The sequence below is a fragment of the Hirundo rustica genome, chromosome 2, assembly GCF_015227805.2.
Source record: "Hirundo rustica isolate bHirRus1 chromosome 2, bHirRus1.pri.v3, whole genome shotgun sequence".
In the NCBI taxonomy this organism is placed as follows: Eukaryota; Metazoa; Chordata; class Aves; order Passeriformes; family Hirundinidae; genus Hirundo; species Hirundo rustica.
The window spans coordinates 34896069-34922594 of record NC_053451.1 but is presented as its reverse complement, the minus strand read 5'-3'; the positions used below and the strand labels follow the sequence as shown (position 1 = coordinate 34922594).

Here is a 26526-nt window from a genome sequence, read left to right as displayed (position 1 = left end):
TCTTCAAACACAACACCCCGACCAGTGTGATGTAAAGATGACATCTCAGGATTTAAGGAACACTCGTCAATCCAGATTACCATCCTGCCTGGCTAAAATAGTAGGAGATTTCTGCTACCACTACGAAAGTATTCTGGGAATGAGGACTTGATCTGCAATTTTATCAGGCTGACTTTTGAGTCAGCACATTGGGAATTCCCAAGTGGAAAGCTGTTGATGCCATAAGCCTTTCCATGTAGTACAAAATAAAATTTGTATATTAATATTAAGCTTTAGGCCACCAACCACTAATTAGAACTCTGCACAGGACAGAAGAGAGTATGCCACTGTTGTTCAGACAACAAATGCTGCTGCAGAGGAGCATCACTCTGGCTGGCTTACTGCAAGTGGGATGACAAATGTTCTCCATCTTTAGTTATTCCAGGCAGGACAGAAAACTGGGCACCAGAGAAGCTGCAGGTATTTCAGAGTGCTTTCAGCCTGCAATCTGGTGGGATTACAGCAGCCACTTTCATCTGAGGCCACTTTCATAAGAGGGTCTCCCCAGATTTTTTTTTCTTCTGCACATGGTCATGATATAAAAAGATTAAAAGCATTGACCTGGAGGAATGCACAGGGACTTCCTGTGCAGTATTCTTGGGATATATATCCAAGTCCAGCCTGCAGGACTCAAAGATGTAGGGCCTCTACCAGAGATGATCCCGGATGTGTATCAAATCCTACATCTCTGTTTATGGGCAGCTTCTCCACTGATTGTAATTACTCTGTAGTGGAGACAGCTCTAGGAACCAGCATCACTCTCACCATGCATGCCCCCTGAAAACATGGAAAAACTCCACAGAAAGCTGACAGGACCTTAGAAACCACTCTTGATGAATACTTTTTATGGTTTTGGTTGTCTAGACTACATTAAATGCCATTCAGAAGAGATAATTTGTATCACTTTATTGTACTGACATCTGGCTCCCACTAATTTCTGGCTCTGAGTTCTCCAAAACCATCTCTACTATGCTGGAACACACCCTTTTCACCTGTGAGGTTTCAAGGACTGAAAGATCTATTTGTCATTTTAACCAGCTGTTAGCATGGAAGGTGTTTTCATTTTAGTTTTTTTTCCCCAGCAAAGAATACTTACATTGATAGTTATTTTTTCCTCTTTTTTTAAAATAATAGCATAAGGCATCCAGATGCCAAGACACCAGGAGCCACTAAACAAACTAAGCACTTGAATCCACAAACGAACTGAACTTAGCATTTATGAGATGTATTTTCCTTACAAGTAAGCCTTTCATGGGTTTAACAACTTGAATATCCCCTCCTGCTAGTACGATCATGTAAAACCTAACCAAACTCTTCTGCAGGAATAGACCTTTACACGCATTTCACTCACAGCACAAAGAACACACCAACATCCAAGGGCATGCTGTGTTCATGAACAAGCTCTCTCTCTGCTCCAGTTGCCAAATTTACTCCTTTAATGCACTGAGTGTTTGATAGCTCTTTAAAATGGAGTTTCTCTCCCTAGTTTTCTGGATGTAACAAAACCTCTACTGCTTTCCATTGACACATTGTCGTCCTTTACTACATTCTACCTCTTTTCCTGCCAAAAAGTTGCATTGGCTTTTCCCAGCACTGAGGATACTACATGTCTAACCTATCACTTCACCCATTTTTCCAGACCCTCTCCCTAAAAGCCCATCATTATGACTGCTAGTGTGTGTACAGCTTTGTTTCACACCCGTCTCGAATACCAAATTCAAACCTGAGAATTCTTAAAAACAGCACAGTGTCACTTTATCAGTCTCTTCAATAAAGGGTTAATATATAGTTAACAGCTTTCAGTTTTATGCATTAGATATTTCTGTGCTCAAGACTCAGTATTATAAATGTATTGCTCCATTTGAAACCATAGTTTGTGTACTGTGCGCTTGAAAGAGCAAAACCGAAGTGTATCAGGCATACAAACTTGTGTGTTTACACACCCCTTCTGCTATCTCCAATCTCTTTTTACACAAAGAGCACAGTCACACAACTACAAAGTCACACGTTAGCTGTATTTACTGCAAACCAAAAAATAACTCTCCAAAAAGAAATGCTGGCTTATCCAATAATCTATTTCATAAAAAGTATTGACCACAAGCTGCCATGAGACTCCACAGCAAACCTGAAGGCCAGTAAACAGGGGGTGTTTCTGACCAAAGGAAAGAGATAAAAAGACCAATTCCTGAGCTCAGGACTTTTATCTATGATTTTTTTTTTTTCCTAGGCATATATATTTTATACAAAAGATAATGTGGGTCGGTTTCATCTGGAACCAAAATGCAAAAGCAGAGCAAGATTCCTCTTGGGGAGCAGATTTCTGCTACTCAAGACTTCTGTGCATCAATTCTAAAATATTACCTCTATCCAGAAATGGTCAGGAAGCCAACGCACTCTTGGAGTTGTGGTGCAGAGTGTTTCCAGCAGGATGTAGCACTAACAACAGGAATGGCTGTTTCCTGGACCAGCCCTGAGGGCATTTAAGACACAGCACTCCATGGAGAGCTCTGCTGTCGCTTACTGCCAGGTGGGAGGCATGGATCACAGCACCAAACTAATACCCAGATAAAACATCTGTGCCCTCCAGATCAAGGAAATGTGAAATACAATTCTTAGGCACTGTTGTTTTTCCTTCGGCATCACTCCCGGGATACAACCACAAAGGAGCAGTAGGCATGCACCCAGGATAAAATGGGATTTATCCCACATCCTCTGGCTATTTTCCTTGGTCTTATATGGAGTGAACTTTGAGAAGCTGGTCTCATCTGTGCCCCAACCTCCATACTGCCTGGAGACTGAACTAGTTGTCAGCTTAATTTATAGTGTAATAACAAATAGCGAGTCTGCATCTCTGGTTCCCACAAGAGCCCATATGCCCATACCATAACTTTCTCCTTTTAGGGTTGCTTTTCCTGTCCTAATTTATACTTCCTAAGTTACAGTACATACATTTACATGGTTAATGTTCATATTGCTGAGATTACACCATTGTGATGCATGCAATATAAATGCCTAGACAGATGGATGCAGTATCACAGATTTCTGAAAGGAGGAGAACTTGCAAAGCCAGAAGCTCACACTTCAAGAAACCCATTTGCTGGCACAGGGGTCACTGAAAATAGATCTGAATGCTTAAAAAGCAGTGCAATATTCTTAAATAAAGTACTGCTGACACTCTTTCCTAGAAATAGGTTCTAGTCTGTTAGGCTGCCAGGAAATAATCATCACAAAAAAAATCTGATTTTTTTAAATTTATGATTTATAAAGAGTAAGCGCAAATCTGCTTGGCAAAAGAAAACAGTGGCAAAGGCCACTTTGCCAATAGCCTTCCTCATTAAATAAAAATTGATACTAAAATGAGATACCTTATTAATTAAACCAGAATCAGTCCTGCAGCCTTGATGTTTCACCTTTAACTCACTGAACAACTGATTTCTAAGTGAGAAGTCAAAATACAAGTCTTAATCACTACGGAGTAAACAATTTGGACTGATACCAGGTGAGAGGTCTCTGGAAGAGAGTGTCTCTCTCCATGTATTAATAATACAGCAATAAGACAACAGGTGCTGTTCTGCCAAGCTCTCTTGATATTTGGATACAATAAACTTGCTTCTCTGATCCACAGAGAATGAAAAAACAACCCCAAACCAGGTACAATGAGACAAAAGCAATGACTATAATACTGCTACTGACAAAAGAAAAAGTAAAATTGTTACTCGTGACCACTTGCCTCTCCTGAGAAGACATATCAGTATCGTATGGCAATCTTAATATTTCGGTTTCAGAAATTCTGCTTTTCAATTCCTTTCTGATTAAAACAACAAAAAATTGCAGGCTTACTGATCTTTAAAGGTTACTGGCAAGATAATGTTGACACACTAACGGAGCTTGCTTGAAAAGATACAGAGGTCAAAAAGAAGCAAGGGATAATTAGAGCAAAGCATCTAAAGCTGGTGAAATTCAGAAAGTCATGCAAACATTATAGGAAATATACCTTTCTCTGCCTAGCTGTGCTATAGCATGTTTCCACAGTTTGTTTCAAAGTCTCCCTTCGCCTTTCATCTTACATATATTTCGGCACTGTTGTTATGCAAGATGGGGAATCATTCATTTTAATGTGGTACTAAGCATATTACCACAAAACCAGAAAGAAGCTACTGTTTCACTGATTATCTAATTAAAAAGCTCTAAAATTCAAATTCTTTGCACACTGCACACAAAAGATTTACTGCTGCATGTGACAAGCCACTTGTACAAAAAAGCAAAGAATTTGTAAATGCGTCTGATATTTACTTATTCTTTTCCTTCCTCTTGTTACAAACGCTACAGCTATCACTCTCTTTAAACACTCATAAAAGCAATTTAATGACAGGTAGATTTGCTGGTTTGTAGCTTCTTTGAACCCCCAACACGCTCACTAAAGGAAAGTAACTTTAGCTAGGAAAGAGATCCTCGCAGCACGATGGTGAATAATTCATCATTGCATTTTTCTTTTCATCTCATTTCGTGCCAGTAACGTACACAACTGAAAATATTGCAAAATCTAAAAACAACCACGGACAAGGACTTCCAGCAGCAAAATACACATTAAACTAGCAGGCAGGTTTCCCCAGCTTATATAATAACAGCTTTAGCTCGACAGAACCCCCATCACTCACCGAGGACTGAATTCACTTGAACAAAAGCGGAGCCCAGTCACCAAATGCAGCTTTGCAGGACTCCCGATGCAAGATGCTCCTGTCTGCTGTTCGGTTCACACTTGCCTTTATAACTAAGCCAACCAACAACATTCACTTGCTGAACCTGATGAATTATAAAACGGTAGCTCCCAGACTCTCATATTTTACATCACAGGGGGTGGTCATCCAGCATACACACTGCCTGTGTACATATATTCTGCTATAACTCATCCTGATAAACACATCAGTGCTGGCAGCAGTGACAGTAATTGGTGCTCAGGATGTACAAGCACAAACCAATAGAGCACACTCCCACCTTCTGCTCTGTGCAACATCTCTACCTGTCAATCACTGCACCTTGTTAAGGTGGAATGAGCAACTGCACTTGTGGGAGAGGCAAAACTCAGAGAAGAAATCATCTACCAATACAAATTCTGCACTTAAACATTTCTTAATGCAGTAGTAAATGTAGCTTCAGTATCCTCTAGTAACAATTTTCATGATTTTTTTTTTTTTTTTAATCTTCATGAAATCTTCCCCTCTTAAAGACACAGTTCTCGTTTAGTGACTAACACAGGGTTCCTTACTTTTACTATCATGAATAGAAATTATTCAGGCAAATTCCAGGGACATTAGCACGGATAACCTAAAAGCATTACTCCAGGCAGAATGACTGTTAAAAGCAATATACTTGTTAGGTGAAATTCTGTGCCCATTTTAAAATCCTCCTAAAAATTCTGAAAGGTTTTAAGAACATCCTCTAAATTATAAGGATGTATTTGAAATGCTCTCCACTTCGCTAATGCTTTCTTTTTCCCATATGCTCCCATAGTTTTTAAAGTCAATATATGGATACAAAATAACAGAACCAAACACCTAAAGCTTAGACCCATTAATCCAATCAATTAAACTAAACATTTTCAAATGGGATTAATTATAGCAATAACAATCACAATTGTTGCATATGCCACAAATTACCAGAATTAGTCCCTAACAAGCAAAACTGGTTATGGTAATGCTAAAACACAGCCAGGGCTCAGCCACGGGAAAGGGGTTTGTATGGCAATTTTTTTACAAGGAAGCAGAAGCTGCCCTTTCAGAGCTGAGCTCCAGGAATTTTGTATGTTTTACACAATCTCAAGGCTATTTGTTTGAGCCTAGAGTAGGACTGAACTCTTTATTCAAGAGGATTTTCTACTTCTACATCACTGGTGATGATTCTCAGAGGGTTCCTTTTGGAACCTGAACACTCTATCCAGCTCCTTTCATTTCCCATGCCTGTAAAACTCCCCCAGTTATTGGTGCCATGAAGAAATGTTGTTCTTGGGAAGGTGAGCACAGTTGTGTGAGCGGCTGTACATTGCCTGGATGCTTTTCCATGAACAACTGGGCTGAGGAATGCAAATGAAGCCTGCACCGGCAGCCCCAGGCAGAAACCCAACCCTTCTCACCATCTGGACCGACTGATGTGCGTCACAATGTGGGAACAGGGTGTTGCATTTCATGCATAGCAAAAACTAGTCCTATATATATATGTATATCTCCCTTTCTTCCTGTTCTCAGCTGCTTGTTCCACCCCATTCCTGATTTGTCTCTTTGTGTTCAGCACCTTTACTATCTGAGAAAAAAATCCCTCCAGGCCAGAGGCATGAGCAGTGTTTCTGCATGTGCTACTGGCTCTTACTACAGCAGCGTGTATGAAGGAAAAGCTCTCTAGAGTTGGGTAGCAGAATGTAGGGGAGACATACCAGGATTTAATCAGAGTAATGGTTTTGATGTCTCTGTCTTTCTCAGAGGAGAGGACAGCTGAGATACAATAATTGGATTCGCCAGTGATGCTGACCGAGAATAATCCAATATACGCAGAAAATATTCCGAATGATAAACCCTGGCTCATTAAGAAACAGGAAAGAAAGGAAAAAAAAAAAAATCCAGTGCTACTGGATTTGGCTTTTAGATCCATATTCTGTTCTCAGGGGTTTAGGTATTTGAGGTTCCCTAAAATGGGCTGATTACAACTGTTTGTTGTCTTGTGCACTAATTAGGGTTTTCTAACCTATTTTTTATAAGAGACAATTTCAAACCATATGTGCCAGAATGCCCTATTTTCTGTTTTGTTTTGCCTTAACCATTCAGACTCTTAAGGTGCTTCCCAAGGATCTCTGTAGACATGACACTGCTTTATAACAATTTGCTGCTGCATGAGTAAGACACAAGCAATACATGGTCGAATGTCCTTGACCAACACAACATTCACACTAAAATTGAGCTCCCATTTACTGAAGAAGATGTTTGTAAAAGTGACCAATATCTCGCTAATGTAAGCCACAGAAATATTTCATAGCTCTGTGTAGGTGGTGTGCATAAACCACAGTCTGCGGCATTACATAAGAGCCACAATTCCAAGAAAAATTGCTATCCTGTTTCACACTTGCAATTTTTAATTCGTTTTCCTGGCTTCCATGTTACCTTTCCATGGGTAATACAGCTGATACTGCCACAATAGTCAACAATGTGGTGCTCTGCAGAAGTGCTACCTTTGAGGTGATTTGATACGTTCAAGACACGACCCATGTCCTTGAGGCTCTGTTCTTACATTCTGGTGCAGAATGTGAGATTTCACATTCAAACATACTCATTCCACTGACAGGTGTGTGAAAATCCCATATGGCTGCCAGATTTCTGTATACCTACATAAATATATATAGAGTATGTATTTTTAAGCCAGTTGTAACAAACACATTTGGTATTGACTTTGATGTTCTTTGCTTCAAGCTGCAAAATAGAAATGATCTAAAAATGAAAAAAACCCCAAAAAACAGCGAAACGCAAGACAAAAGTGTTCCCATTTGCTCCCAAAACCTTACTTCCTTCTTCCAGAATCACATGGACTATATTGACTACACATCATGGATATCTCATTTGCTGTCTAAAGTGAACACACAGATCACTGGGGAAAAATCAGGGCGTTCAGCTGGAATAACAAGAGCTGAAGAAGCAAAGGTAATTCCAAATTAAAAAGAACTACAGGCAGATACTATCAAGATCACAAATTAGCTAGTACTGGTCACTTACACCTCAATGAAACAAAACTGTATCTCCAGAATCTCCACAGCGTGGAGTTTCAGGTGAAAAAACATGCACCGACACAGAGACAATTTCCAGGCTACACTAAGTGGTATGGGTAATAATCCTCACCATGTGGCCTAAAATGCCATCTTGCAAACTAAAGAGGTATTTATCCAGTGTCCTGCATTTAGCTATCTTCAATTTCTTTACTGATTTTTTCGTCAGACTTACACCAGATACATTTTTACCCTGGATTTATAGTATTTCATCTGATAGCCTTTTGATGGTACTGGGCAAAGAGCCCAGCAGGATTGAAAAAAGGACTGGGCATTTATCATATAATATCATCCAGAAGAGCAGTAATAACAAGAAGCCTAAGCTTTCCAATGATCAGGGAGTGTAAAAACACTTTGTTTCTTACAGGTGTTTTTTTCTTTCATGGCAGGCTCAACCCACTGCTCTGCCTCAGTCTGCATCACTTCACAATAGCCCAGCTTATCCTGCCCCCCATATAGGATGAAGAGTATCAAGGGCTGCAAGCCACTTCCCACCTTCCTCCCAGCAAAGGCACTAATTTAGCTCTCCCTCCCTAATCCAGTGAAGCACTACCATGAAATCTGTATGAGTTAATTCTGAGCTCTACCTTTCTTCAAATCAAAATCAGCTGAGCATAATTATAAACGTCTTTTATTACACTTGATAAAGGCAATCCCTAGTTACAGGGAATTTCCCTGCCTGTACACTCGTAAGGGTAGTAGGTGAGATAGAATCATCATTCCTTTTCAGTACTGAAATCTATCAAACTTATAATTCCAGCTGAGACAACATAGGATTTACAAGTTTCACAAACTACTCCACTGTCTGTGGTCTGAATCCAATGAGAATTTATCCTTTTATAAATATATGGTAAAATAGTACGCATTGAGTCAGATTCCATTGCTGCAATTTACATACATCCCACACTGCAAAATAAACAACGACAATGTAAATTAATTTAGCTGCCACAACAAGCCAATAGAGAAATTATTATTTTTTCCATGTTGCACACATGAAATTTCAGGGAACAGAACAGTTTTTAAATAGTTTCAGTTTCTATGATTAACCCTCCTAAGTACAAATGATTAAAAGTGTATACTTAGATTAATTAAGAAATTAGCTAGCACAGGGCTTTGAAGATGTAAAGGACTGTACAAGTGCTATTGCTATAATAATATTTTTCTGTATTACAATACTTTCCTTCCTCAAGTGACATCTCTTTTGCGACAAGTGCAGAGTGAAAGCTCAAGTCCTCTTTCTGAATGAGGACTGTGTTTGAAAAAAATACAGACTAAAGATATTTAAAATGGATATTCAGCTAGGTCTGAATGAACAGATGCCCAAGAGTGCAATTTAAGTTGATCAAGGGCAATGACAAGAACTTGCTTTGCTAGTTAGAAAGGTTGATCTCTCCTAATGGTGGCTTCATAGTCTCAAGAATATGAATGATCCCATCAGCAGTAAAGAAGAGCAGCTAAAAGGAAGGAGGGACAGAAGGCACTTTCCCTAGAGCCTCTGGAGAGGCTGTCTGGATTTGATTTGATTTGAAAAGCCTTTTATAGCACCCTGTGAACCTGGAATAATATGACAACCCATTAATAAGTCAGCAGATATCGCAGGAACAGTCTGATATTTCATTAAAATATTTATTTTCTGTATGGTTTAAGTTAGTTCAGCTGGTTAAAAGAACAGAGAAACCTGGAGGATATGGTTCAAAATACAGAACTAGTTTGCATTGTTTTGTTTTCTCAGCTTTCATTTTCCATTGAACCTTGTGTTTCCTTTTGCTATTCCCTTTTAAGTGAATTAAATTTTTCTGAAGCTTGATATTCAAATCCAAAACAAATCATAAAGGACTTAACAGCTCTATGAGCTGGAACAATAGCTAAAGATACACTTTCTACTAGCTAAAAGTTTAAATGTAGTAGCAAACCAGACAAGCATCTTTTACACATCTTTTACACAAACAGAAGGTCCCACAGTCAGCTCCTTGTAAGCCTAATGCAGGAAGCAAATGAGTTAACAGCCTTGAATGGCAAAGAATGGTGGAGCCATGAAGATCCTCCTTGGATTCGCAGTTTAACTTTGCGTGCACTCTGTGGTGGGAGGAGTAGGTGGCTGATTTGGGAAGAAGTACAGCACAGGAATGATACACTTGACTCCTCTGAGGATGGTGATGAAAATCTGTCAGTTTGGCATAGTCCTTCACATTACCTACAGCAAGTACTGACACATGGAGAAAGCAACAGCTCTACAGACATCACAGTAAAAATCACAGAATACAGATGGAAAAGGCCAAGATCATCGAGTCAAACAATTAACCCAACACTGCCGAGTCTACCATCAAACCATACCCCTAAGCACCACACCTACATGTTTTTGAACCCTTCCAGGGATAGTAATTCCACCACCACCTTGGGCAGCCTGTTCCAATGCCAGACTACATTTAGAAAAAGAGTATTTTTCTAATATTTAATCTAACATCCCCTGATGCAACTTGAGGCCATTTCCTCTTGTCCAATCATTTGTGATGTGGAAGAAGAGACTGACTCCCGCCTGGCTGCACCCTCTTTCCCGGCAGCTGCAGAGAGCACAGCACACGAGGCAGAGTGTGTGTAGTGGAAAAAGCAGAGCTGCTTTGTTGGGAGAGTCCTGTGCCAGTACTGCAAGGGGCTGTCCGTGGAAAGTGAAACAAACACATAACAGTCTTCACGAGGAAGCAGTGAAATTCAGGCCTGCGTTAGTGGTGGATTGCAAAAAATAGGTGGCATTGCCTGAGGACGCCTTCTGCACTGATTGTGACAAAAAGCTAGCGCAGGAATCAGTGCGCACGCACACACACTCTCTCAGATTAAGTTTTATCCTCCTACAGTTTTCTTTCAGGAAAGAAAATCTGAAGCCTGGATGACTAACTACAATGCAGATGGCAGAGCAGTGTAGAGACACAAGCTCCAAATGAACTAGCTTAGATGACACCACGAGTGAATTTAACCTACTCATACTGAACTCCACGGTTATGCTGTTCCTGGAACCTGAACACACACAGCAGTTAAGGATTCAGACAAGCCAAAGAAGGACAGCAGGTGATACTCAAGCTAGATCTGTGCCAGCATTCTTGCAAATTTACGTCTGCAGTTTTTTGCCATTACTTGTGAATGTGCCAAGAAAGTACCTCCCAGTGAGAAATAATACATGGAATTACAGCAGCATCAGACCAAAGTATTGCTCTGACAAGAAAGGAAAAATATATCTTTTTTAGGATATCGAAAACCCTCTTTCAGCTTTGCAGGGATCATCTGTAGCCTTGCACGTTTCATAAGACTGCGGAAATTGCAGATGTACTGTCTTGGCTCTAATGCCAGGACAATTAATTCACCAGAAACCATTTTGGGTAGCTAGGGTGATGGTTCCCTGGCAAACTTGCTTTGAGGGGATTGTCACGTTCAGCAAATTCCTGCACTGTCTGGGCAATCTGAAGGCGTGAATGGCAATGACACTTCATCTACAGGTCAGCAGCAACCATGAGCACAGCAATGTCTGACATGCCATCACATTTACACCTGGTAAGTAACTTCCACAGTCTGAGCTCAGCTGGGCACTTAAGGACAATCCTCACTTCCCTTTGGTGAGGATTCTGTCTGAAGGGACCCAAGAACTAGGACACTGATTAGATGCTCTGTTCTTGAACTACTTATAGCTTGAGGATTAATTAGGAGTGGGAAAGTGCTCTAAGACCTTTAACTGAAGAACTGAAGAATTAAAGGAGTTGAAATATAAATACTTATTCTCACTACAGTATCAGAATCTCTGATTGAAACCCTACAGAAATAACTCATTCTGTGTAGATCCAACAAAAACATAAGGTTTTGTAAATGACAAAATGGGATTTATCTGGGAATGCTGAACAACTGAATAGAGATGGTACGTGTTAAAACTGAGGATGTCCAGTTTTCAGCACCTGAATTTATAGGTGTCTACTTCTGTGCTCTGCCCAGCTTTCTGCTGCATAACACCAGAACTGTAAACACAGCATATGGGAAATAAAGGCCAAAGATAAAAGTTAAGAGCAGCAGTGGAGAGTTGATTGCCTTCTCTCGCTTGTGCTTGCAACTCAACTGTTATTTTAGCAAAGTACCTTGGAAAAGGAAAGCAGGAGAAAATGGAAGTAATTGGGAACTCGAACACTTGTTGTAAGAATTTTTTGTGTCCTGGGATGGATGCTGCTTCTGTGACTCACTTTCTCAGCTCAACACTGCTCCATGCAGGTACTACGAATACACAGTAAGAATGATGATGTATATAAACATTTATCTTGCAGGCCACCTAAGCACCTTCAAAGAAAACAGTTCTGCAAGACTTGGAGAGTCCAAGCAGTGATTTTTTTCCAGTCTTTTTTTTTCTGCTTTTACCCAAAACTAGAAAAAATAAATATATTGACCCTCTCAATGTCAAGATCACACAGCAGACAGAAATATATGTCAGTCTGAGGGATGTATGAGGAAACAATATAAAAGTACTGTCACTGAGCAGGGATGCAAATTAAAGGAACTTTTGCAGCTTCACTTCTCAGAGAATACATTGTTAAAATGTGATTTGGGGGCAGAATAATCATACTTGAATGAGATCAATAAAAACAAAATGATCCTGAGGTGAAGATGTTGAAAGCAGAGAATCCATACTGCTTTGTGCCACTACCAAACAACGACTCTAATAAAAAGGTATAAAAATGCATTAAGATGATGAAAACGTGCTACTTTTGAAGGAAACAATATGACCCTTACAAAGAAAACCTTGTGTACAGTACACCATAAAAGGACAGAGCACTTAGGACGATGACTCCCCGTGGAGACTGTAGCCAGCTTTGTATCTTCATAGATGGGACGTGTCCTGGCAATGCGTGACCCTATGGATATCCCGGTATTCTGTTAGAGAGTAATAAAAACTACAGCCCTGAAAGTATCATCAAAGCTCTGGGCATGCAAAAATTACTTAGCCTGCACAGAAATTTATGAGGGGGGAAAAAATCTTTTTGCTTTCTACCGGTAGATTTAATTAGTTTACTTCTCAGTAAGCATGCCATTGAACTACTCTTTCCCGCCGAAATAACAGGGAATTTTAGGAGGAGGAAAAATGCAAATCCTATATGTATATTTCAACTACACTACCTATATCTTAATAGAAAGAAGAGACTAGTAGGTAAAGCCTTTCTAAATATGACTAACCAGCAAAGCAGAACAAATAATTTGTAGTGAATATATGGTTTCTTAAATTCACTTGGCATCCTCATATGCATTAATTTAACACAGTGCTCCCTTCAAATGATTGATTTTTCTTACCTTCCCTTTTACACTGGGTGAATAAATTTAACAGCTTCCTGTGGGCACGAAACACCAACTGGCATTGGACTGGATGTTGTAGCCAGAAATTATTTTTAACCTTTCCAACCAAACCAAAATCCTCCTATTTCTTCTCATGTAATAGTAGTTATAAAAAAGACATAGCCTATATTCAGTGCATTAAAATTTAAGAGTATATGCTGTAAAGAGAAATGACAGAGGAACAAGCCATTTCAAAACTCAGATTAATCCTTAATATTGAACTCAAGAAGCAAAATTAGCCATTACATGCTATATAATCACCAAGGACAGAAATTGACAGCTGAGAAAATACAGTTTTGAAAAGCTGTTCCTTTTTTTTTTTTTTCAAGTAATCTTAATGGGAGTGTCCATATTAATTTAAACTATTGACTTATTTTATCTTTGTGATAAAGGTTATGACTTCTAAAATCTAAATAATGTTTCAAATTATTTTCTACATCTGAGGACTCTTTTTTTAATTACACTTGAAATGAACCTGCTATGTGAAGGCATGTCCTGTACTGAGCATCATTAGGATTAGAATAATTTTACAGTCCACTTGGTAAATCCAGATGGAACCTGATGAAAGACTCATGGATCTAATCCTGCCAAGAGGTACTTCACCTCTGCAAATTTATGCTAACACATGAGGGGAGAAAAATGACTATTATTATGCTTACAGTTGTTCCAACAGCCTGGGAGGGAGCTCATCATGTTGCCTAATGGCAAAAGACAAAACCCTTGCCACCATGTTGCCTAAAGGTTTTAGGAATCAAACAGGAGAACAGAGCTGTGAGGAACCAGAAACTCAACTCGACTATCCCGGCACTTTGGCAAATCATAAAGTTCAAAGAAAATGTACCCTACCAAAACATTTTCCCTCCACTCTTAGCATGAAGGACGAATAAGTAGAGCAGGTGTTCATCCCTTTATTTTTTTCCCCTCTGCCACATGGAAACAGTGCCTGTTGATAATATCCAGATGCAGCATCATCAGTGAAGAGTTTCTCCTACTGCATGACAAGTATCCCATCTAAAATCAATAAATATTTTTTTATAATGGAGTACGTGTGACAAATAAAGTCCCACAGGAGATCTCTCTTTTTTTTTTTTTTTTTTTTTTTTTTTCCCTTATTTTGTCTTGATTTCTCTGGCTTTACACATAAATGCTACTGCAATAGAGGAAAAAAAAAAAAAAACAAAAAACCAAACCAACCAAAATAGATTATCCCAGAATTTGGACTTTAGAATGGGATGTGGAAGATTCAGCACAGTTCCTCAGCTTGTTTTGTCCAGGTATCTATACAGATCCTAACTCTCTTGGCAAGCACAAATCAACCTTGATGCCTATGTATCAGAAAGGAAGAGGATCAACAGGTGATCTCTCAATATATTTCATGCAAGCTTTCTATCTCTCTCTCTCAGTTTTTGGTCTCCTTTGCCATCATCATTAAAAATGAACTCCTCTTACAGGAAACATGGGCTTGCTCTGCTGCTTCTAGCCCAGCAAAGGGATGCTGTGCTTCAGGAAAGGCACCACAAACAGTTCTGCTGATAAAGTGCTCTGGAAGTGGAGAAAGTAATTCCCAGAAGCTAAATGGATCGGTGTGCCCCTACAGGAGCATCCACAGGGGTTATTCATGGCAGGTCTGCTCTGTGTAGAAGCACAGGACCAGTTAGAAAATGCAGCTCATTTCCTAACAACTGTTCTCAGAAGCCCATTGGCACTGGGAAGAAAGGTGGATTTTAGGTTAAGAAGTGCCATTTGTTCCCTTGGCTTCATTCACCTGGTTTTATCTCCCCATAGTTCACGAAACTGATTGATAGCATACATTAAAACCAGGAAAAAGATGCATTAATTAAAAAACCAGAAATCTATGTAGATTTATGAAAATTGGTATATTGTGTGGCATAAATAGGCAAATTAGGGGTGACCCTCAAGTTTGTGGCAGGCTGCCAGTGCAGGAGCTGGAAAGACTGGATGGTGCCAACAAGTAGCTCAGCATACAGCAGCACTGAGCTTCCTGGAGATCTCAAAGTGAGCATTTTTCCTGGTGCTCTGACATTCAGACTTCTGGGAAAAAAGGTACTTTAAAACCCATGTTCACGCTGGGCACTTCTTGAAGCTCTAATGAAACAGGTTTGGCCTCCAATCAGCTCCGCTTTCAGAAGCTGCTGACACTGCCAGGGATGGCATAACCCCAGTGACAGAGGACCCTGGGCTGGCTAGAGCTGGGGACTGGATCTGAAAGATTCCTGCACTCAGAAATTTGAGATTTTATTAGAAACCTGACATTTTTAATTAGAGAGACCTCAAAGGCCACATTTATAATTAGTAACTCAGATGCTTCCAAGATGATTCCCATGACCTGAGGCAGCACTTCATGTCTGGCCCACCTAAATGTCCCACTGTCCCAAAGTTTAACCTGGCCCCTGGGGGGGCCTGGTCTTCTACCTGAGTTGGCTTCCAAATCATGTAGAGCTGGGCCACAATGGGCCAGGGAACCTGCTAACAATTTAACAGCAAGGGCAAGAATATTCCTGTTTGGGAGTACTGCCAAACACTGTTTACTAGCACATATGACACCTAAGTGATTATTTTAAATCAGAGAGAGATTACGCAGGGACTATACACACTTTTGTTCTGGCAAATCATGGCTCCATGGGCTGAGACGATCCACGCTGCCAGACATTGCTGCTTCAAGGACTTTCTAAGGAGCATCAGACCCCACATCAGCCCTCCTATTCTCTCAGAAATTCTTACAGCCTGGTCGTGAGCTGAAGGTTCCCATATTCTTCCTGTGACCCTTTCACCTCTCAGACCCTGAAACTCTTTCTAGCTTTTAGCACCTTCTCCTACCCAGACCCTGCGGGAGCTCCCTCCATCTCACCCCAGGGACACCACCCGGCCCAGTCTTTTTAAGGAACTGAAGATAACAGAGGAAAACTAAGTAAACCCCCAAATACTGTCTGCCACATCCAGCACTAATTTTGGGCCCCTTAAAAATGTTCAAATTGAAGCAGAACAAACTGATTTCTCTATGATCTTGTTTTCAGAAAGCTCTAATTTTCAATCTGAATCAAGGTGACATTTGTTTCTTCAAAACTGTCCTCTCTCTGTACCCAAAATAGGACAGTCATCAACCTCTTAGTCCTCTTGAAAATCTAAAACACATCTTAGCACTTCCACAAGCATATTCTCTTTAAGGACAGTAATTGCAACACACACATTTACACCCATGGATTAAGTAATCACACGTATCAGGCAGGTAGCTAAGGGCTAAGCTCATTCCCTGGGACTCTCTCCCAAACCAGGGCCCCCAGCCAGCTATTCAGCTTTTCCCTGTTAAGTGTTCACTGAATTCTGGTTTTGTTTACACATCAATACCTTCTCCTGGGCTGCATGCCCTAACATAGGGCACTGTCTCCAGAATGAACTCCTCAACTTATCCCATTATTTGGTATCATTGATCAGCATCCCAGACATCTAGGTAAATGTTGAGAGAGTGCTTAAAATATAATCATTATTGCATTCCCTGGAAGCTCTGGTGAAAATTTGGTTACCTTTTGCTTTCAAATGAAAAACACGTTTTTTTGCTAGCTACACATTTGTTCATGCAAGCCTCTGGGCAGAATTTGCCACTCAGACAACCCAAGACAGAGAAACAGGAGTCTGTTGTGAAGGTTTTATGGGTTCAGCTGAGGAAATAATTTTGCCTCCACTCTTACATATGATTTGTTGGGTTTTGGAGATTTTTTTTCCCCCATATAGCCATTGAAGCAAAAACTACAGCAGAACTTGCCTCCAGAGGAAGAAAACAGAAAAAATGCCAGGTACCCTCACCACATGAAAAAATACCACCAAAAATGTCACTTTTGATGCCTCGATGGAAACAAATTTCACCAGGGGCTCCCTGTTAACACTGGGATCACAGCCACAGAGTTGGAGCCCATCGTTTGCACCTACAGCTCTCAGGCATGTGGCTGAAGAGTTGGCCATGCCTTCACATAACACATGGATTGTGCAAATGGCTGCTCTGCCATTGCAGACCCTAATGTTCTCCATCTCTAGGAGTGACAGATATGGCTCCAGAAAGGGCAAGATAGGCTCAAAGGAACATTTCCTGGGAAGTGTTTAAAAGGAGTGTGGATGTAGCATGTGTGGATGTGTTTTAGTGGTGAACATGGCAGTGCTGAGTTAAAGGCTGGGTTTGATGATCTTAGAGGTCTTTTGCAAAATCCTTAATGATTCTATGATTCAGTGAAAAGTTCTTCCTGGTTCCATGGGGAAAAAAGCTCTGAGCAATGGTGTAGATCCATCATTAGGTGGAAATAAGAAAATTCTTAATAGTGTGGCAGAACACAGTGAACTATTCACAAAATATTTCTATTCAGCTTTCAGAAAGAAATAGGATGATTCACTTTTCTTACATGGAAGGGATGAAATACCTGTCTGTAATTAGTACAGTGCTTACTAAAAACAAAACAGAAACTAAACATTATTAACTGGGAATAAAAGATTATATATAAAGAGACATGATGAATCAATGTCTAAGAGCTCTTGAAGTGACAGATGAAGATAACATCTGTTTTATAAATTTTCCTCCTTTGTGCACCTTGAACTGCAGAGAAACTCCATCAGGCTGAAAGAATTGTGATCCAGATGGACAGAAAATATGCCTGGGTAAGCAGCAAACAGTCAGTCTAACATCAGTGCAATAAAAGTAATTTTTAAATAAGGAAAGAAATGGGAATGTAATACCCATTGACATGATTTTATTCAAAATATGCCCTCTCAAAAAGAGCCTCGGTCCTGACTGTAAAAAGAGGACCAATTAAAAATACTCTTTAAGTGTAAAAGTCTTCTCTGAATTTTCCAAATAAACAAGCTATGTACCATACTGTGTTAGTAAAGCCCATATTAAGCAACAAGGAAATGGTTTGTATTTTGAAATGTTATTTAAAAGCACAAAACGATTTGTGAATCAAGATATTTTCAATGGGGGTTTACATGGATAAGCCCAAACCCACATGTTTTTCAGAGTTTTCATAATGCCTTTGAAAGCTAAGCCTCTTAAGGACTAAATGTAGACTAGACCAAAGACTGTTAGAAAAAGTAACATAAATTAGAGGACATAAGCCCTCTTTTATGATACAGTTAATTTACTAAGCTAGTCATAGTTGAATGAAAACTGCCTGAATATAACCAACTAATATGAGATATATATATAAAGAGAAACAAAACCAAAAGCCATTGCTGTTGATGCTTGAAAAGAGTGATTTGCAGTAAAAATGGCTGGGCAATTCATATGGGTTTGGTGTGCTTAGACTGGGCAGAAAAAGAAGTAAAATGCAGACTAAAAATGTGGGTTTGGGTACTGAGGAAACTGGTATGAAAACATTGAAAGAAATTCTGTTGTCCAAAAATGATGGTGGAACACTGGGGCAAAAGCCAAAACAGCACCTAAGAAAGACAGTGGAGGAGACTGGAAGAGGTTGCTGTAAAGGCTTTTAGTTTGACAAAAAGAAAATAGGGAAGTTGCAATGTAGGGCCACTTTCATGGGACAAAATATTAGGTACATAATGACCTTCATTTAGGAAGGCATGAAAAGAAGAGATTAGGAATTCAAAGACAGAAAAATCCACATGGGAAATAATGCACGTACTTTAATAGCTATTAAAATGAATAACCATTGGAATAAATTAGCACATGAATTGCTGAATCTTTAAGGTCCCTTTTAACCCAAACCATTGTAGGATTCTATGATCACATTTTTATGATTTGAAAAGCTTTGTGACCTATTCCTCCTCTAGATTTTTACATCTGTGGAAATATAATTGGTGCAGCCCTATTCTGATATTACAGAAGTTCATAAAATACTGGTTTTATTTAAATATTTGTGGATTTTCTCACATTTAAACACTGTTAGTGTCTCAAAAGCAGCATTTTAATTAAAAAAAGACTCCCTTAAATTATGCTTAAAAATCTCTTCCGTTTAATGAACCTAATCTAAATTGTAAGCAATTTTATACAAAATAGCACAAAATATGAATGCATATGAGAACCTCTGAAATACATGAGAGTATAATAAAGCACCCAGGTGCTTCCCAGCATAATGGTCTGGGTGATCCCTTCATCTTTCCCAGGCAAAAGCTCCTGCCCTGTTTCCTGCATCATTCCTAGTCCTTTTTTCCCCTTTGTACCTCAGCAAGTATAACCTAATCCTCAATCCTCCAAAGCATGCTGGGATCATGAAATTTAATGCATCTGAGATCTGTAGATGCTTTTATGAACTAATTAATGAAACTTTAAGGAAGAGAAGAGCAGACAGCAAAAATCTGTTTTGTTCCTTGCTACAGTAAGATTTGCAATAAAAGAAGCAATCAGATGGAACAAAGATGTTCCCCTGTAACCAAGCAATACACATCTCTTCTGTCATCTACCATCAGCAATAATTCACATCAGAGCTCCATGGGGCGGCAGGATTAAAGCAGGCTGGTAGAGTTGTCCCTCTCCTCGGGAAGCGAGTTGGATACTCAGCACAGCAGGAGATCTGCCTTAGCATTTGTAGCTTACTTTGAATAACCCCATTGTAGGCATTTCTGCAGAAGGACAGGCTTGGGTTCGTTCAGCCTTAAGAGCAATACTCAAAAGGGGATCTTGTTGCAGTCTGCAGCTACCTAATGGGAAGGACTAGAGAAGGTTCAGAGAGATCATTCTTAGAGGTGCACCAGGAAAGGATGAGAGGCAAAACCCAAGAGTTCTAGCAAGAGCAAAACCTGACTAAATCCAAGAGGAAAAAAAAAAAAAAAAAATCACCATAAGCATGATAAAACACTAGAACGTGGAACACGTTACCCACAGAGGCTGTGCATCCACACCCTTGAAGATACAAAGAACTTGACTGAGGAAGGCTCACTAAGTAGCCTGCATGAGGTGGCCACCCTTTGAGCAGAGCATTGGAACAGAAGGTTTTCAGAGGCCCATTCCAACCTGAATCACTCTGTGTTTCCATGTAATTCATGGATAGTTTTCTGAGCATTCCCTATTGGCCTAACTCTGCTTTTGTTGACATCAGGTTATTCAATACTTTTGTAAAACTCTATTCCCCAAGCCATCAGTATTATACGACCTTTAAGGAGCCAGATTTTATCACAGCATTTTTCTTTCTTTGTGCTTCAATAAAGTATATTATGGGTACTTTTCCTTCTGTTTGTCAAGATTTTCACCTAGAGACAATTATTTCCACAGTATTTAATTATGATATCAAGAGGTTGACACTGAACCATTCAAAAGAAGCCCTGTCTCTCACTAACATGATTTAAGAGACCCTTTCCCCTGTACTACAACAAACATAAATTCATCATGTTTTAAAAAGATTTTATTTTGCTCTTTGACCACAACTTCAGATTCTGATTCTGATCACCTAGGAAGATGCAACATCTCAGAAGACGCAATATCACGTTTCCTGCTAATAAGGAAGGACACTCCTTCCCCTGTTTTCTTTCCTTTGTTAATCTGACAAGCTACTAACACTCCAAAATTTGGTGCAAATGAAATGGCTCCAAGTATTTCCTGTGCCTCTTCTCCATAATTTTGAGGATTTAAAAAAAAAAAAAAAAAAAAAAAAAAAAAAAAAAAAAAAAAATCAATTCTTGCACTGCTTGAGCTGAATTGAAGACATTGTTTCCTTCTGTGGGGAAAAAAAAAAAAAAAAAAAAGGAGGAACTTCAGAGAATCATAGAATGGTCCTTAAATTTCATCTAGTTTCAACTCTACTGCCATGGGCAGGACCAGATTGCTCAGGGCCACATCCGAACTGGCCTTGAACACTTCCAGGGATGGGACATCCACAGTTCTCTGGGCAGCCTGCGCCAGTGCCTCACCACGCTCATGGTGAGGATTTTCTTCATAATATCCACTCTGAACCTGCCCTCATTCTGTTTTGAGTCATTATCCATTTTCCCATCACTACATATCCTTATAAAAAGTTGCTCTACAGCTTTCTTGGAGCCCCTTTAGGTACTAGAAAGCTGCTTTGATGTCGTTCTGAAGCCTTCTCTTCTCCAGGCTGAACAGCCCCAGCTCTCTCGGCCTCTCTTCATAGGAGAGGATCTCCAGTCATCTGTTCTTCCTTTTGGCCTCCTCTGGACCTGGTCCAACAGGTCCATTTCTCTCCTGTCCTGGGGACCCCAGAGCTGTACGCAGCACTGCAGGCAGGGTCTCACCAGAACAGAGCTGAGGGGTAGAACCCCCTCCCTCGCCCTGCTGCCCACACTGCTTTGGATGCAGCTGAGGATGAGGTTGGGTCTCTGGGGTGCAAGTGCACATTACCAGGTCATGCTGAGCTTCTCATTAATCAACAAGTTCTTCTCATCAGAAGAACTCTCAAACCATTCTCTGCCCAGCCTGTACTTGAGCTTGTGATTGCAAATAACATTTTCATTGCTGTAACCAAATCCTATACTAAATCACATACAGGCCCAGAAACTCAGAAATACAACATACAAGTATACAAGCAGCAACCAAATGATTTTTTTTTTTTTTTTTTTTTTGTGTGTGGAAAGAATATTTACTAAACTGAGTAAACACAAAATATGCAAGTTCTAAAAAACAAGTATGTATCTCATGTACAAATTAGCTTATAGTTACTTGTAGAAATAGCTCCAGGTTTTCACTCTTATAAGCCTGCTAATCCTGAAGAAAAGAGATTAATTTTTTCCTCACTGTACACCTCCACATTTTGAAAATCAAGCTACAAGCTGCTAAGTGTGTACAGTCAGTTCTGAATGTTGCACAAATGGTAACGACCTCCACTTCTCATTTACTGATCACAGTAACCACCACTAATTTCTGGGGAATCACAGGATGCCAAACATTGCCTGCTGAAGTCTTTAAATAATCACCAGTCAAATATCTCTCCAAAAAAGCTCATTTTGCCTCTGAAGTGTAATAGTCTGGAAAGATTATGACCAGCCCAGAGATATAAGAGCTCAAATTACTCACGATTACTTCTGATTTGCGTAAGTATGAACATTTGCAGTTCCTGGACCTGCAAATGTTCACAACCAACAAATATTAGTCGCAAGTATGAAAGTTACTATGGCTGGAAATACACCAATATAACTCAGACCGTGCACACAAGAGCTGAACCTCATTTTGCTAGGTCAGCCAATGGCTAAGGAATGAATTCCCAACAGAACTGAGTTAGCCACACACCTCACCAGATTTGCTTTTAAACATTGTTTCTCCTCTTACTTTAAATAGTATGAGCATGTAGTAATATGCATGTACAGATAACTTTAAAAATCCAAGCGAAACACTTCCCTGCCCACTCTGTTTTCCTTCCAAAGGTAAGGTGAGAAGAACCGTTGCAGGCATATGTTTGCTACAGTAATTAATGCAGAAAAGTGGTGACAAAAATCACCACTTTAAGGCTATATAAAATCAATAGCTCTATTTCAGAAGCTTTCTGCTTTGCCTGGCTATTGGATACATCTTGTTATACAATCCATGTCTCTGGTAAAGGAGACAAGCTCTGTGCTCAAGGTCAGGCCTGATGGGGCTCTGAGAACTCTGGTCTAGTGGAAAGTGTCCCTGTTCATGGCAGTGGGATGGAACTAGATGACCTATAAGGTTCCTTCTAATCCCAACCATTTTATGGTCTCATTATTCTCTGTAACTTTTATACAACTGAACAATCATATTCAAGCCTAACCAGCACATGTAAGAATGAGTAATTTTTTTTTCTAAATAGGATTCTGAGAGAACTCTTCCTATGACTATTGTCCAATAAACACTTGACTTCTATATGGAGTGATTGATGGCATAGTCTGAATAGTACTACTTCTGCTAAAGCTTAGGGAAAAATGTTTTCCGGATTTCCACAATAGCATTTTTGATAGATCAGGCAGATGAAAGACACAAGTCAATTCACAACACAGGCAGGGCAACTTCTCATCTGCCTAAACACACTGTGTAGACTTTAAATTATGAGCATTTTTCTCTTTTTTTGCTTTTAATTCTCTAGAAAGTCAGTTCACCACCACAAAATGACAAAACGAGCTTTTGATGGGAACTGCAGGGAGGAGACTGCAGCTGCTTGATAACATAAGAACAGAAAAGAAATTACGAATCCAGCTTTGCAAAACAGTCTAGCAGCTCCATGGCCCAGCCACAATCTGAGACAAGTCTGGCATAACACATTAGGAGAAAATTTTTAAAAAAATCATGAATTGTCTCTACTCTTAAAGTTTGAAAAGTAGTCAGAGTCTAAAGATGCAAGGAACCGGTCAGGTTTCTAAAAACGTTTACTAGGGCGACATCTAACCTGAAATTAATAGTTGTTATTCAATACACCTATTTGGTAGATTCTTGAACATTGCTTTAATTACCTGAGAAGAAATCTCTTTAATCTGGCTTTAAAAGCCTTATGTATTTTTATTCAAAGCTAAAGATATACCTAGTGTTAAAACCAGCAGTCATTTCAAGAAATGAAAAGCATTTCCCCATGGAGGTTGTGGTCTCATGGATGTTTTTGAAAATTTTAGCCAAAATCTACTAACTAAAAAGAGTAAAATTGTTTTTCCTGGCCTAGGTAGGATTATTAATGCTTAACAGAGTAAATTCTATTCCACACAACTAAATCTTGTGCTCAAGCTTCCACATCGCATTTCAATTACTGCAATTTCTTTTTCTCTGTCACTGGTAAATGAAATCTTTTTTTACTGAAGTCTATCCAAAATTAATTTTCCTAGATCTTTGTTTTGATCAGATTTTACACGAGACAAACAAAACTGAAGTGGTATTATTAGGCTACAGTCCATCTTACTGATCATTGTTGTTCCCCTTGCACTCTGTTTTCTGCCTTTCTGCAAATGTCTCTAATCACATCTTGTACCTGAAATGTAACTGACTTGTGCAGAAATGACATGTAGATTCTGTACTACTAAAAAGCAATGTAGCAGAAAAAGATTGTGGAATATAGGGTCACTGGGATGAGCCCCTATTAGACATGACAACAAACAACAGCCCCATGTCTTTGGAAAGAGTGAATGGGTTTTGAAAAACTGATTTTCTATTGATTCAGGTATGGGAATATATATGAATAATGTGATGCATTTTATCCCTTCTCATGTTCAGCTGAGTGGACACTGTAAAATATTTTGCAAATATTTAAAGATCGTTTTACTCTAAGCAAAACGTCACATTGGAGCGCAACGTGTTCAAACACTCTCAAAGCAGCCCAGCACTAAACATCTGATGGGTTTGTAACAGACTGTGTCATTACCATCCAAAAGCTGAGAATGGGAACATCTTGTTGATTTTGTTTGTGATAGACTTGTTGATGGATTGTGAGAGCTGACTGAAAAAGATGATTTTTATTTGCTGAGTGCAGTTTGCACCTGCATGTTGAGTAGCAATGGCCACCTGACCTGACTGAAGCCCAGACAGACTGAACCACGACCCCGAGGCCCTGCAAGTGCCTGGTGGCCTCTGGAAAATGTTATTTTCTGCAGCATACTTTCACAATTAGTCCTGAAGATTAAGGATGAATCCCACCTTGCTTGCCAGAAAGATCATGCCTGTTAAGTATCTCAAATGCAGAGAAACCCAGATTCTTATTGCAAAACACATTCACATATTAAGAAAATCCACATTACCCCCAAACAAACAGGTTTGATCCCAACCCAGAGTGAGTCAGGCAATACCAGATGTAGGGCTGGAAATGTCTGAGCCTCTGTTCCATAGAGGAGAGTCAGCTTTTTTTTTTTTTTTTTTTTAAATGCTGAAGCACAACCTAAAGTGTATATGGAAAGTGTGTTTCCATAGGAACCACACAGCTGAAATGAGTAGAAGAAGTGAAGTGCTGGGGGGAGAGAAGCATTTAATGAAAGGGGGAAAACACTAAATACTACTGCAGATGAAAAGCCATTGGGTCTGTAAGATATTAGCCAGGTGTTAATAAGGTGCTTAAATTCAAAAAACATAGCAGAGAAGGCATAAAATCCAGTGATTAATTGGAAGGGAAGGAGACAATTGTGTCAGAAGTAAACAAAACAAAAGTATAGTCAGCTTTCAGCATATTCTGCTAACAAAGTACCAACAAAGAAACATCTATTTTCTGCACCTGGATCCAAAATAAGATGACATATAGGCTTTACAAGACAAGCAAAAAAAAAGAAAAACAAAACCAAAAACAACAAAACAGTGTAATACTGTCAGTTTTATTTTTCTTGCAACAATTAAAATATCAATAAAGAAACCATTTATAAATAAGGTAGTTTCTAGAATTCCACAGCTCTACTCCACACAATGAGCAGTATGGAAGGACCATAGGGAGCTGGAACATGTCAAACCAGGGATATATTCCCTTGGTCTCTGTCCCTTCAAGATCTGAAAGACAAAGTGTTGCCCTCTACCTCAGTTACCTCTAAAACCTTGTTATCATCAATAACCTCATTACTACAGTGAACAGCTCCAGGCTGCCTAAACAGAGAGACCTGCTGTGCTATGAATTACACACCTAGAGAAGAGCTGCTCCCACCTTAGAGATAAACAGATGAGAAAGGCACAGGCTATGGAGAGAGAATAACAGGCGAAAACCAGTATCAATTCTCTTGGTATCTCCTGTGCAGAGAGTTGATTAATGGGCAGAGAAGTGTAGGTACATGGGGCCTTCCAAGGGATAAGGAGACATCAGGTGAGGATTAAAGGGGAAGGCAAACACTCTTGGGGCAAAGATGAAGCACAAAGACCGGGCGGGGAGAGAGGGTAAGAAGTGAAAGATGCATTCAGAACCTCAAGACCTGCAGGGGACTGGGATGTCCACCTGGTGCCCAGGGATACTGGTGATATCGAGTTCCCAGCTCATTCCTCTGTGAGATTGCAGAAATGATCCTATATTCTTTGCTTGCAGCAAAGAAAACATCCGGACAGAATACTGGTTGATACATTTGCAATAATGTAAGGGTGGGTTACATGGTTTTGATTTATTACTTCTATCATAAAAGAAATTCTAGAACAACGACTATAAGATGCCCTGCAAAATATAAATTCTACCTTTTTTTTTTTTTTTTCCTTTGGCAGCAATAGATATACCAAGAAAACTGTCAAGATTAAATCAGATTTTATAAATTCATTTTAAATATAAGCCCTTTTTTAAAACTGCAATCTACAAGTTAAATCTGATATTTTTATTTATTTCTCAGGCAAGAGTTTTAGATCACAATCTGCTAAATAAATGGTAAATAAAACCTTAAGTTATATTGTCTATTTTTACTATAATTTTATGTTCACTGTAGAATATATGTTGCTGAATCACAAAACTTGAATCTGTCGATAA

The 26526-nt window shown here is 39.4% G+C and overlaps 1 protein-coding gene across 28 annotated transcripts in view; it reads right to left on the bottom strand.

The window, feature by feature from the left end:
• Positions 1-26526, bottom strand: part of DLG2 (discs large MAGUK scaffold protein 2) — a 984477-nt gene that overhangs the window by 114529 nt on the left and 843422 nt on the right. The window contains exon 1 of one of the 28 annotated variants that reach the window (XM_040055827.2): positions 4698-5027. The exons of the other annotated variants lie outside the window; for them this stretch is intronic. The gene's annotated coding sequence lies outside the window, so the exon portion shown is untranslated. Of the gene's footprint in view, positions 1-4697; positions 5028-26526 lie in introns of those variants that run through there. 28 annotated transcript variants of the gene reach the window in all.